This window comes from Pinus tabuliformis, chromosome 1_1 (assembly GCF_031772625.1).
Source record: "Pinus tabuliformis cultivar Carrire ecotype Pingquan chromosome 1_1, CPIR1, whole genome shotgun sequence".
In the NCBI taxonomy this organism is placed as follows: domain Eukaryota; kingdom Viridiplantae; phylum Streptophyta; class Pinopsida; order Pinales; family Pinaceae; genus Pinus; species Pinus tabuliformis.
Window position 1 is genome coordinate 647,228,100 of NC_142297.1, and position 12,937 is coordinate 647,241,036.

The following is a 12,937-nucleotide window of genomic DNA, read 5'->3' on the forward strand; positions in this document are numbered from 1 at the left end:
CTTGCATTGATGCCCTTCTTGAATATTGATCCTTGTATGTCTCTTTTGTTTCCCTTCCTTTTACTTCAGTACCTTAGCTCTGATACCATGTTGAATAATCTAGGGAAATGTAGATAATGAGATTCTTCTTCTCATGATAAATATTTGTGAGTTATTTAACTTTACTTCTTAGCACAATATTCACTTGTTATTATTATTAGAGTGTGTCTTCTCAGTTCATCAAATAGCTACCAACACAAAGAGACAAGAACACAATATATTTGGCTTTCTTCTAGGGCCAAAACCTCTCCCTCTTTGGAGAGGAAAACTCGTAAAAAATTATTCTTATATAGATTCCAATTGATGAATACCAATACCATGACCCTTGACTTATGATTCCACTCCAAGACCAAGACACCAATCCTATTCTTCGTTTTTGTTTAGATCATCATTACTTCTTCCTCATCATTGTTCCATCATCACTTAGATCATTGCAACCTTCTCACCAAAATCATCTCTACACCACCATCATTACTGTTACATCATTATTGCACCTTGTTGCACTACCACCAAGATATTCATTAGAATACCACTGAGACAAAGATTGTGACTGGGATCATCACTGTGTCTAGAAGGTATGATGAGACTGTATGATCACTAAGATCCTCTTCATCATGAATACACCAAGACTGTGAGATAATGATTACTATGATTGTGTTTATAGTATATATGTCAAGATAGAGTATTGAAATCATTCTTATAATTATGCCGAGACTATGAGATAGTGATTGTGTTCTTTCTTGTACCGTGATTATCATTACACCGAGACTATAACTATGCCTATGAAGTTTCAGAGACCTCTGAAGTTTTGTTCTCCTGTAGTGTGGATCGTAGACCCCTGTACCCATCTTAAAATTACCCTATGACAGACATCCAAAACTATCAAACAAATCTGAGTTTTGTGTAGACCCTAGCTGGGTATATATAGTAATTCATCCTCGATATTGAGCCAACATGACAATTTGAAGAGGTGTCTCTATTAACGCAAGCAGACATGATTTATATTTAATTAATTTGTTGTCCAACTTCTTCAAGAGGATTGTGCTTGTATTTGGACGTCTATTGTAGACTCATATATATAATTTTATCATGTTAAATAAGAGCTTCATACATGACATTGACTCTTTGAATTTCTAGAAGCTCTTAAACATGTGCTTGACCTATTCAATGAGCAAGAAACTCATTTTTATAAATGACAAAAATAATATTTCTTTTCTTTTACAAGTACAAAGATCAAAATTACATTTATGAAGACCGAACCTAGTTACACCTTCTTCAACAAGTGGTTCAAACCACCACCACTACCAGAACAAACAATCTATGCATCAATGTTGGAGTAGGAAAAAGAGTGAGCCAAATCCATTTTGAGTCTTGTCCCATAACATATTTTTGATGTTGGCAAGATTAGAAGCCTAAAAAATACACTGGAGTAGTAGATTCCAATTCAAGGTTAGATGTGAAGTTGCCTCCATAAAAAAATTTGGAAAAAAACAACAATAGGGTCAATATACACAATACAACATGCTTAAAGTTAAATTCAGGACACAGGCTTGGACATTTGAACCACACCTTGATTATGACCATGACTCCAGGTTCCCATTGAATGATGGTGTAATTGTTGTTGAAGACTATATTCAGTTATTCTAGGAATAGTTCCTTCCTCTAGGAACTATTGTGAATGTCCTGATAAAGGCTACAACCAAACAGGTACAATGCCTCGACTACTTGTATCATCTTTCTCTCTCAAGATACTAGAATAATCTGTAGTTGAATGAGATTCATTATATTCATCTAGGGCTTGCATTTGGGGATAATGAATAATCACATTTGGTAGATATTTTGTTAAACCCCTTGTCATGGACCAAATGGACCATCCTAAAAATTGTCAAGATGAGGTTGCAGAAGCTACTCATAAATATCTATTAGAAGGTACTTCTACTTGTTCATATTGAGTAGAAGTTTTAGCCTTGCTCAAAGTATAACTTACATCTTCCCTTTACACCATAATGATTATAATTGGCACCAATTGGTCATCTTGTGGCCTTGTTGCAAAACCTTTGTTGTTTCTAAGTAACTCTTTGACAACATCCATATGTTCAAACATTGAGGCATTGGAATTTTCCATTGATTCTCCAAAAATTTCTTCTTTTCCATTTTCCAAAGAAGCTCTAACAACTGCTTCACATTGCCACATTTCTGAAAGGGTGCCTTGTAAGTTATTTTCAGTCTTTTGTCATCAATATCTCTACAATGGGTAGGGGATATTTGGAACCCAACTCAACTCCAGCAAACTAAAGAGTTGCTTGTGGTGCATCCCATGGATGATGTATCCATGTTGTGGGAAATCTAACCAATTCTAGAAGCCAGCAAAAAACATATTCACCCACTGGATCAAATTTGTAGCCTTAAAATTATGCATAATCCAAAATATCCAAAATATGAAGAGTCAAAATATTTAAATTAAATCCCAATATATTTTCATCCATGAATAAGTTAAATGCAATAACTTTATCTATGTTTAGTACACAAATTCAGATTGTATTGTAACATACCTTAAGATTATCTATTTGATCCATCTCACACCCATCTAGCAAAGAACCAAGAATATACTACCATCCTAGAGCATCACACTCCAGATCAACATACAGAACTGTGTTCCAGAAATGCTTCATACCCAATCTCCATGGAAGTCAGAGAACCTTAACAAAGAAAATAGAGATCACCACCAAAATTCAATCATGCAACCATCTTGTTGCCCAAAGTTCTCACATCCCAGCATCAACTAGTGGATATCTGGTCCTACCTTGCCTCCAATATTTAAAGTAATCTTTGTCAACCCTCCATGGGAAATAATTAATATGTGAAAGAATTGGCCTCTCGTGGTTGCAACGAAAATTGAAACTAAAATATCTTGAATATTTGTCGAGCCCATTTGACTTTAAAAACATATTCACACTCTATTCTCTTGAATCATTTCCCTCATTAGCCCATAAAACTTGTTTGATGCAAAAAAGGTAAAACACATTTCTAACACTCAACTCCCCAAAATGCAGATGAGGTGACATCAAAGACTTTGTTTCTTTTTCTATTTTCTAACAATTTATTGCATGGTCAAGCACAAGTCCACTAATAGATTCAGTTAGATCCTTTCCATAACTGCTTGAACCAGGTGACCATGCCCTTGCCATAAGTGCATTGTTGACCTTTTCAGATTCATCCTCTAGGTTTAGATCATCTGATGGGAAGTTAGACACTTCACCTGAATATACATGACCATGCATTTAATAAGCATATCAATAAGCAGCTAACACATGTAGAGCTAGAAATGTAACAAAATAGGAAACTATGCAGCACAATATTTAGCGTTTCAAGCCTTTGGAAGGTGTCAATGTTGAGCTCCAATGAGGTGTATTCACCTTGGTGTTTGTAAAATATGATATGTTAGTAATCAGCCATCATTGTCTATTGTTATGTCATGTATCACTAATTTTTCATTATATATAACTTGAATTTAAGTGCAAAACGATGGTTTGCAAGGTAAAATACTACCAAGCACCATGCAGTAAGCTAATGATTGGTTTATTGGCCTTCCATATTATCCACTGGATGGAAATAATATAGTATTAAATGTACAATATGAAAACGCAGTAAGTCAATCATTAGATTACTTGATGGTGCCCATTATTTTCCATTTGCAAGTAGTCAAATCCTTACAACAATACTTGCTACAAATCATTGTGCCAATTGTTGTTACACAATGAATTTCAATTTGTAGGATCAATGTTTGCTCCAAAACTTGTCAAGCAAATGTTGGCTTTCAATGTCTACTATGGCATTGATTAGGATAAGACTAGTGTGAATCCACCAACCATGAAAAACAATATAATTTTAGCATATCATAGAGTGCAACTAGATGACCATAAGGGTGGGCCCAAGCTTATTGACTGAAATTTGTTACATTTGAATTCAATGGACATACCACTTATTGACTGAAATTTCAAAATACTAAACTTATGACAATAGAATTCATTATACTAATAAGTTTATAATCACTAAGATATAAAAAAGGTCTTATTCTTTAGAGACATTGCAGTAAAATTGAAATGTTTCTTTGTAGACTATTGTTAGCTATCAACACCTCTTGATAAAAGTTAAAATCATATCAGTTCTACCATGCTATTCCATGGCACTTGTATGTCTTTCAACTTTTCTTACATCCAAAATCTATGTTCTTGGAAAAAAGTGAATTCTTGTAGATTGTTCTCAATTTTTTGGATTCATATTGATTCTAAATGCATAAACATTGAAGAAACATATTATAGTCAAATGTATGGTATGACACACAAACACCACAATCTAAGGATGAAGAAAGGCATAAGATTGATTGGTGAACTATTGGTAGATTATTTTCTAACACCCTCCTGTACAGTTAATTGATTGTGTCCAAGAAGTAATCTAGTCGTCTAACCTTACTATTGTATATGCACACTTTTAACTTGTATAGAATTAAACAAAGGAGTCATCCCGAATGGTACATTGGTTTGTTGGTGATGTCAATGGAGTATTAAATTGTCCAAAATGGTTGCATTATCATGGTGGCCCCCCCAACCCAAATGGAAAGTTTCAGAAAAGGATGAAGCTCAAGGCATGTCCCATGAAATTTTGGTAGAATCGTCAGCACTTAGACCTAACATCGAAGCCAGCCAAGTCCATTATATGAAATGTAGTCCCTAAACTTTGAAGCAACATCATAAAATACAAAAGGGAGGGAATCATTTCATGAAACGAAGTGAAAGGAACTGCAAAAAATAAAGGTGTAATCAAAGTACATTTATAAAAAGAGAAGGAATAATAAGTGATGAGAAAAAAGGGAAAAGAAATTTATGAACTATCGAAGGTAATAGGAATTCAGCATACAATCAAATAAACATGACCACATATTGTTTTAAATCATTAAAATTATTTGCATTAGCTAGACTTTTCTTATCTCTACAAATTGGATTCCTCCTTGAAAAACAAAAGAATTACCATCCATTATGCTTGTTGTCCGAGGCACATCCTTGACATTGCAGGACGGTTAGCAATTAAAAAGTATTGATGATATAGTCTGGAATATCCAATAGTATGTTTAGGAACCACACTAAAATGGCTTATGAAAACAATTTAAATCCTAGATCATTATTATGGGTACTCAACAAGTGGAAATTGATGCATATTAACCTTGAAAATTATGTTATTTCTTAAGGTTCATATCTTCACTAGATCTTTCAACAAGAGTGCAAATCTAATATATCCAAAATAATATAACTTAATTAAAGGCTTCTCCTTCTTAACACTCTATGAAAGTCAACATTAACAAGGAAAATAATTGTATGGAAATGAATAATGATAGCTCCAATTAAAAAACAATCTAACAGAGTCATTTTTCTTATGATTAAAAGTGACTTTATTATTGAAAAAAAACAGAGTCGTTTTGCTTATGATTATAGGTATGAGCGTAACTTGATTTTAGATTCTGAAAATCTGATGGATAGAAATGAAGTCAAATAGTTAACTTCACTCTCGTCCATCCAAATTCTAGAACTTGTAATCAAGATAAGAATGGCATGTTTATAGCTAGTTTCTCTTATTTGTCAAATCTCTAGAATATTCCAAAATATATAGTCAAGATAAAAATGGACAGATTATAGCGAGTTTTCCAACCCTCAATTAATTCTTCTTCTTTGTAGACAATGGATTTATTAAGTGGCATTGTAAAATGCTAAATAAATACTCTAAAGTGATGCAATCAAATCAACACTAGTGGTCATACTCACCAAGCACCTTCCTTATATTTTCTAAATTATTTTTTACCCTAGTTGCAATCTCATTGCGAACACAACAAATAGCCTTTACCTTGTGGTCCTTATCTGCTTCATGATTTTCCTTTAGTATCCTAATATCCACCACTGTCCCCATTCACATTGTACAACATAAACATCAAATTTGAGGCACTTCATTTGATCAATCCATAGAATGCCCATCTCAAAAGAGATGATTCGATCTCATGTTGATAGTGTGTTTGTAAGAGCAGTTTCCCAAGCACCAATACCTAGATAATTCCACCAACATATGTTAGATGATTGATACACCATGCATGTGGATTGAGATAACACCAACATACAAGTCAAACTTATATAATATAGATTACCACACTTTGTTAAATTGAACCTGCCAAATAATGCCCTGAATGAATTATTTCATAAATTAACATTTATTTTGACTCACTATGACCATATGAGGGAAGCCGCAAAAAGGAAATTTCATGAAACTAAAGGCAAACGCACAACTTTATTAAAAACAAAGCACAATTTGTGAGATCGGGTTTAAAGTTGCAATTTAATGAGTTGAGATAATCCAATATAGAAGTAAACCATGCAGAAAAATCTAACCAGAACTTCTATAGTGCTAGTAAACAAAAGTATAAAAGGAAAACCCAAAGTATGGGTTCTATCACAAGATACTTTGTTTCTCCCTATGCTCTCATAAATGAGTTTCAAAATTTCGGATTTTCTATGGTGTATAATACATAATTATGAGTGTTGGATCTAAAATGTGGATGCAAATTATAGCTTCATTTACTATCAATCCAGGTAAGTAAAATTCGAGGATCATCCAATATATATGGACTTAGAGACAAAATAAACTAGGCTAGGTGAAGAAATATTGAAGCTCCCTTGCAGGAGACTGTTCATTAATATTTCTAATCGACTATTTAAACTAATGAAATTAAAGCTCTTAAACATAATTCTGATTCATTGCATGAAATATTAAAGCTCTCTTACAGAGACTATTCGTTTATATCTCAAGCATATAAATCAAAAACTTAAAATAATGAAATCAAACATTAAATAACAAATCAGACTCATTGAAGGAAACATTAATACTTTCTTACGAAAGGTCATTCATTAATATTTCAAACATATGAACCTAATAATTTAATCTAATGAAATTCAAAAACATAAAATAAAAGCTTACCAAAACAAAGTGTACTTGTTAGGCAATGGGGATCCTTCCAAGGATTCACAAGCACACCAAAAGAGAAGTCAAATGTAGAGGATCAAAGAAGCTTCATTTTATTCATTATAATATTCAAAGTACAATGGCTAAAATCTCATGTGATCCTAACCAAAACTATTCTAAATTATATCCAGATTAACATTACTAGTTTACAATGAAGGACTAGGTTCTAAGATTCTAAAAATATTAAGATTACAAATGAAGATTAAGATTACAAATGAAGGACATAACACTCTTATTTATACAAAATCTATGATAAAAAAACTCATAAATGTAGATCCACTATTCCCTCCTTTGATCCACATATTTCTCAACCAATGGTGACACATAACCCTATCCTCCATGAGATCCATGATCTTCTCCATGAGGTCCATGATCTCCTCAAATTCGAATTTGAACATAAAGTGCCACATAAAGATGCCTTGGAAGCTTCCTTTGTACCTACACATGTCAACAAACTCATTCTAATTGTTAGGTATAAGTATATGGATAATATTTTCTAAATTTTAACCACAAATTCACTTTAAAATACTAAGAATTAATAATGTTTTATAAAACACAATGGTAACCCATTTAATGATGAAAGTGAAGCTGATGTGGTGACATGGTGATGGAATAGAGGTGATAAAATGTGTGAATGGAGTGAAAGTGGATGTATTTTAAAGATAATTCTTAGGCCCAACATACCCCCAAACTGAAGGTATTGCATGTCCTCATGCAATCTATTACATTACTTTTTGATACTTGAGCTTTGGCTTAAACTTTGCATGATATCTTTACTTAACTTTTGCAAAGTGTTTTTGATGAATTGCGACTTGGTTGGTTCTTGTGTTTCAACCATATTTTGTTTGTTGCCTTTAATTTTAATGTATGAACTTTGCATAATGATAATTTTATTTTAATTGCAAAGTATTTTTGTTGGAATGCATCATGATTGGTTCTTGTGTAACAACCATGATTGTGTTGCATCCAATTATCTTTTAAGTACTTTTTACAAAGCCATTTATATGCTCATGTAATGGTGAATATATTTTGAAGGTATGTGGGTTTTAGAATGTGATATATGAATATGGAAAAATATGAATGTGACAAAGTATGAATGTAAATGTATCCCCCCTCCCCCCCAAACTGATGGTTTTGGCAATTTTATGAAATTAGGAAAGGAAGTTTTCCAAAAATTATCATTCTAGATTTTAAGGAATTAAATGGTTAAAAGTTAGAAAATATCATACCTCAACTTACCCTTTCAAAAATGGATGAGAGTTGTGCATGTGTGGCTGCAAAATTCTAATCATAGTCTTCTTCACTTGGTTGTAAAAATGGTGGATGAAGTCGAAAAAGTGATTCTTTTATTGTTGATGCATCTGCTGCTAAATCTACTACTGGATCTTGTGTTGAATGTTCGGAATCTGCTGTTGAATGTGGCTAAAAATGTATAAGGCTTGTAAGGTATACAAAATTTACACTTTCCCCCGAGCCTTATTTATTGACTTGTCCTCAAATCATTTACATCAAAAACTGAAAAGCTTCCTCTGCTACAAAATGATGGATCTTCAAGTCTTCAACCCTCATTGGCACAATTCTTGTCATGTGAATAAATGTTTTGGGTGTCGAACATAACAAGAAATTGTTAACTTAGTGGCCATAACTGGATGCCACTAGTCAACACGAGAGCTCCCATCTTTGGTATGGATGAGAGTCAAGATTCCCCTAACACATCTTTCTAAGTATGAATGAATTTGTTGTTGTCAAACACTTAGAAGATCCGATGAACAAGGAACATTGATATATTCCCTTTGTTTATCGGCATGATAGCTTGCTCTTAAGGCATGCAAGATTCAAGGTGTTTTTAGAAAAATATTTAGACTCAAGGACTATGGACTCAATGATGTATGGAAGCAAGGTTTTATTTGCAAGGGTAGGGAAAAGGAAACTAACAATGAATATTTAAAGTGGAACAAAAAGCTTGTAAATGAGCTTCGTTGCTTTTATTGGTGGGTTAGGATTGAAGAAAATATAATGAAGTGTATGTGGATAATGATAAATGGATAATGACTCTTGCAGGGAAAAAGTGAATTATGGCATGCAAAATCTCAAAAATAGCAAATTTTCTCCTTAATTCTGGACTTTTTGCTAAAATAGTTGAGTTTGACTAGCATTGACTGACCACTTATAGACGTCGAATTCAAGTGTGAATAGGTATTTCACCATCCTTGTACATTTAGGAACAACCCCCAAGTCTTTGAATTTGTTAATCTGTCGTGCAACATATCAAACCATTAAACCCTTACAGGAAGTTACAAGAACTTGTAATTTTCTGGAAATGTCGTTCTTATGATCATGGTCTTGTTCTTTAGAATTTCTCATGATAATAGTATTTTGAAGACCAATTGTCATCACAATTTAATCTTCTTAATGCTCAGTTGATCATCCCAAACCTGCTAAAAAAACAACTTGGCATAAAGAACTTAAGTTTGTTCAAGAAGAGATGGCCATTCCCTTCCTGATTCTTACACAAAAATTGTATGCCAAAATGAAACATATTAAGGAATATCAAAAGCATAATTTTAGTCCAATTCATGATGTTAATAACAATCTATTTTTAATAAAAATAACCATGAAAAGTAATCAACTCCTTGTTTGTGTCCAATGACTCATGGAATGTGCATGTAAAAGCTTGGCATTATAGATTTGTTGTGTCCTGCAAATTAGTACGTTACATAAAAGCATACAACAAGAATAAAAGCATAGATTTTAATGCCAACTCTAAGCATAATCCTCCAAATGTTCAATAAATCAATCTTCCAAATTTTCTTCCAAAGTCTGCCAATGTGTTGTGCCGAGAGCTCTTGATGTCGAAACAAGACCTGCTAAGGCACAGATCCCTCAAGACATATAACTTCCCACTTTGCTACCAGAATACCACCTTGTGCAAATGTTGAGTTGGCTGGTGCCATTGTCAATCCTCAGTAAATTTACTTTTGGTTGATTAGATTCGATTATTATTAGAGTCAGATTGCAAAAGTACTATATTTTTGTGCACATGGGGCATAACCATCGAAATAGGTGGACAAAAATAATAGTGCAGGTGAAACGTGATAATACCAATATATGTTGAGCACAGTCAAATTGAAATGCTGACCAAGCTCCTCAAATGGTGATTGTCCTGCAAAACATGGTATCAGAGATATTGAAGACTACAGAGAAACTAGGTTCCACTCCATAAAACCCCAGTCATTGGTTCTTTATCCCTACTTACTATTCTCGAGTTGATTTCTCATTATGTCGACTGCAATTTCAAAATTTCTGGAAGTATATGGAAAACAGAGGAATGAGCTGAAAAATAGGATTAGATGCTCACACGGCATTGAAGTATTGAGTTGTTGAGTTCTAATTATATTTTGATTGTCTCCACTATAAATAAACCGCATTACATCAAGTTTCGTAGCATCACATGAACTTCTCCTCACTGAGAGAGAGAAATATTTGAATACGCTCTACATCTGTATGAAAGCTATAAAGCCAATTCAATATTTGGAATGGAGGGAGTGAAATCACTGGAGAATGTGCTCGGCATGAAGGGCAGAGATGGAGATACAAGTTATGCTCGATGGTGGGCTCCAGTATTGTAGCAATAATGCTACAACTCCTGGAGCTTCCTATCTCTAATTTTATCAACCCGGTAGTTCGTACAAACTTGGAAGCGACGGTGCTGTATGCACAAGTACTAGCTCTTGTTGCAGCTGTCACTTGGTCAGCTGGCACAAGTCCGCTAGGGCTCAAGCCAACTTCTATATGCTCTCAGAAGAAGCTTTATGAGTGATGGACGAAAGCTAACTCAAAGGAGGCTAATCTATTTGCAGAAAGAAACTGAAAGCCAACAAAGAATGAAAACCCTAGTAAACCCTAATTTGACTAGCTAGGCCCTTACAATGCAAAACTGTGAATGAAACTTCTACCAATGATTCCATTACTTGTAGTGAGCTGAAATACATGCATCTAAGCTACTTGCATCTGAAAATACATGTTTTTGTATTTTTTCATTAAGTGGTTGGATTTATTGTGATGATGCTTTTGATTAGGGTTTGACTGTGCAGGAGCGGTTCGAATGGAAGGAAAGCATGGGCAAGGTCAGGGGGGCTAGGAGAGGCCCTAGAGGATCTCTAGCATCAGTCCACAGAAGTCTACCATGTTCGGATGCTCAGCAACCGAGTTTGCAGGCTTCTACAGGAAGTCTGCAGGGGATCCTACAGGAAACTCAGGGGTTCTACAGGAAGTCTGCTACCTTCTACAGGATGTGTTGTAGGTGGAAGTTTTGTGTGTTGGTGAAGTGATGGAACGGATTGGGTGGATAGGTAAGGTGGAGATGGAACTTGTGATGGCTCAGGGGCAGAGAAATAAGGTAGAGAAAGAATGCATGAAGTCGGTTGGTGGATGGGAGAATGGGATCAACGAAAGGTCAAGAAGATGAAGCTACGTGGCAATGGATGAGTTGGAGGGTAAATGAGCTGGACAGAGGCCGAGTAGGTGGCTTGAGGAGAGATCAAGAAGATGAGGAAGGAAGTGGAATGATATGGAGCAGTGTAAATGAAACAAATGGCTTATGTCTTGCACCAACAACGAGAATTCATTAACCTATGATACCTGTGCCATTAAACCTATGAACAGCAATGGAAAACCGAGAAAAGAAGCCGTGCATGGAATGAAAAATGTAGAAGTATGGTTCAATATCAAAAGTGCATGGAAGTGGAATGAAGAAGTAATGATCAAGACCAAAGTGCATGGATGGATCTACGACTAAAGTAACTGTTGCAGCTTGCATGGACGTGAAAAGAACTGTGTTTGGTTTTGGTGGTTGGTTCAGACTACACCCCAATCCCTAACAGAGATGGCAGTGAGGTCCTTTCAACCTTTTTCTGGAGCTCCAATGAATTATAACTATCCTCTTCTAACCTAAGCAACTGGAAGCAAATTCACCATAAACTAATCCTATTCAATCTCATAAAAACTAAACCAGCAGACTGTAAATTCGAATTGCATGTCAAAGTAAAGAAACGAAGTGTTGGAACGAAAGGCAAATAACATTACAACACAGAGGAGGTCTATTGCTCTCAGGTTGGGCCCTAACCTGAGAGCTATAGCTCCCTTAGAAACTCAGAATGAGATCAAAATCTGCCTGCCTTTATTCATAACCAAAAATCTGATGTCATGCCAAAACTGGCTTACAAAAAGAACCAACACCGAGCTGTAGCTCGTACTTCGAAATTACAATAGTAATGCAAAAGTTCAAAAAGCTTCCATCAAAGGCTATGGCCTCAATATTTATGCAAAATGATAATCCAACAGGTTTCCTTGATTTGTGGAGCTCGGCTGTCCAACTGAAGGTTAAACTGCTGATCCTGTAGAATAGTTGTAACTGCTGTTCCTGTAGAACGGTTGGCTGCCTCTAAGCTCAGTGGGGAGATTGGTTGGAGCTCGGAGCTATGGTGGGAATCACGAGGAAGGTCCCCAAGACTGTGGACATCCTCCCCTAAAAACCAGCAGTGCCACCTTACTGTCTCCTTGTCTCCTTTTTCGTGGTCTTTGCTCCCTTTTAATGCCAAAAACCTGAAATCATCATGTATTAGTCACGTAGATAGAATGCCTACCCTTCTTCCTACAAACAACACGAATAAACCAAGAAATGAATGCATAAGCAATAAAAGATGAATGGTTTGAGCAAAGCAAGTAGGCCAAATGAGCCCAAATTGTACCAAAAATTGGGGCTCATCATCACCCCCCAGCTAAACTATTTGCTCATCCTTGAGCAACTTAGTCCAAATCTTCATCCTTCATTGCT

General features: G+C 35.0%; 1 pseudogene; it reads right to left on the reverse strand.

The window, feature by feature from the left end:
* Window positions 1-1,732: 1,732 nt before the first annotated feature.
* Window positions 1,733-3,320, reverse strand: LOC149215036 (cryptochrome-1 pseudogene; annotated as a pseudogene).
* Window positions 3,321-12,937: the final 9,617 nt, after the last annotated feature.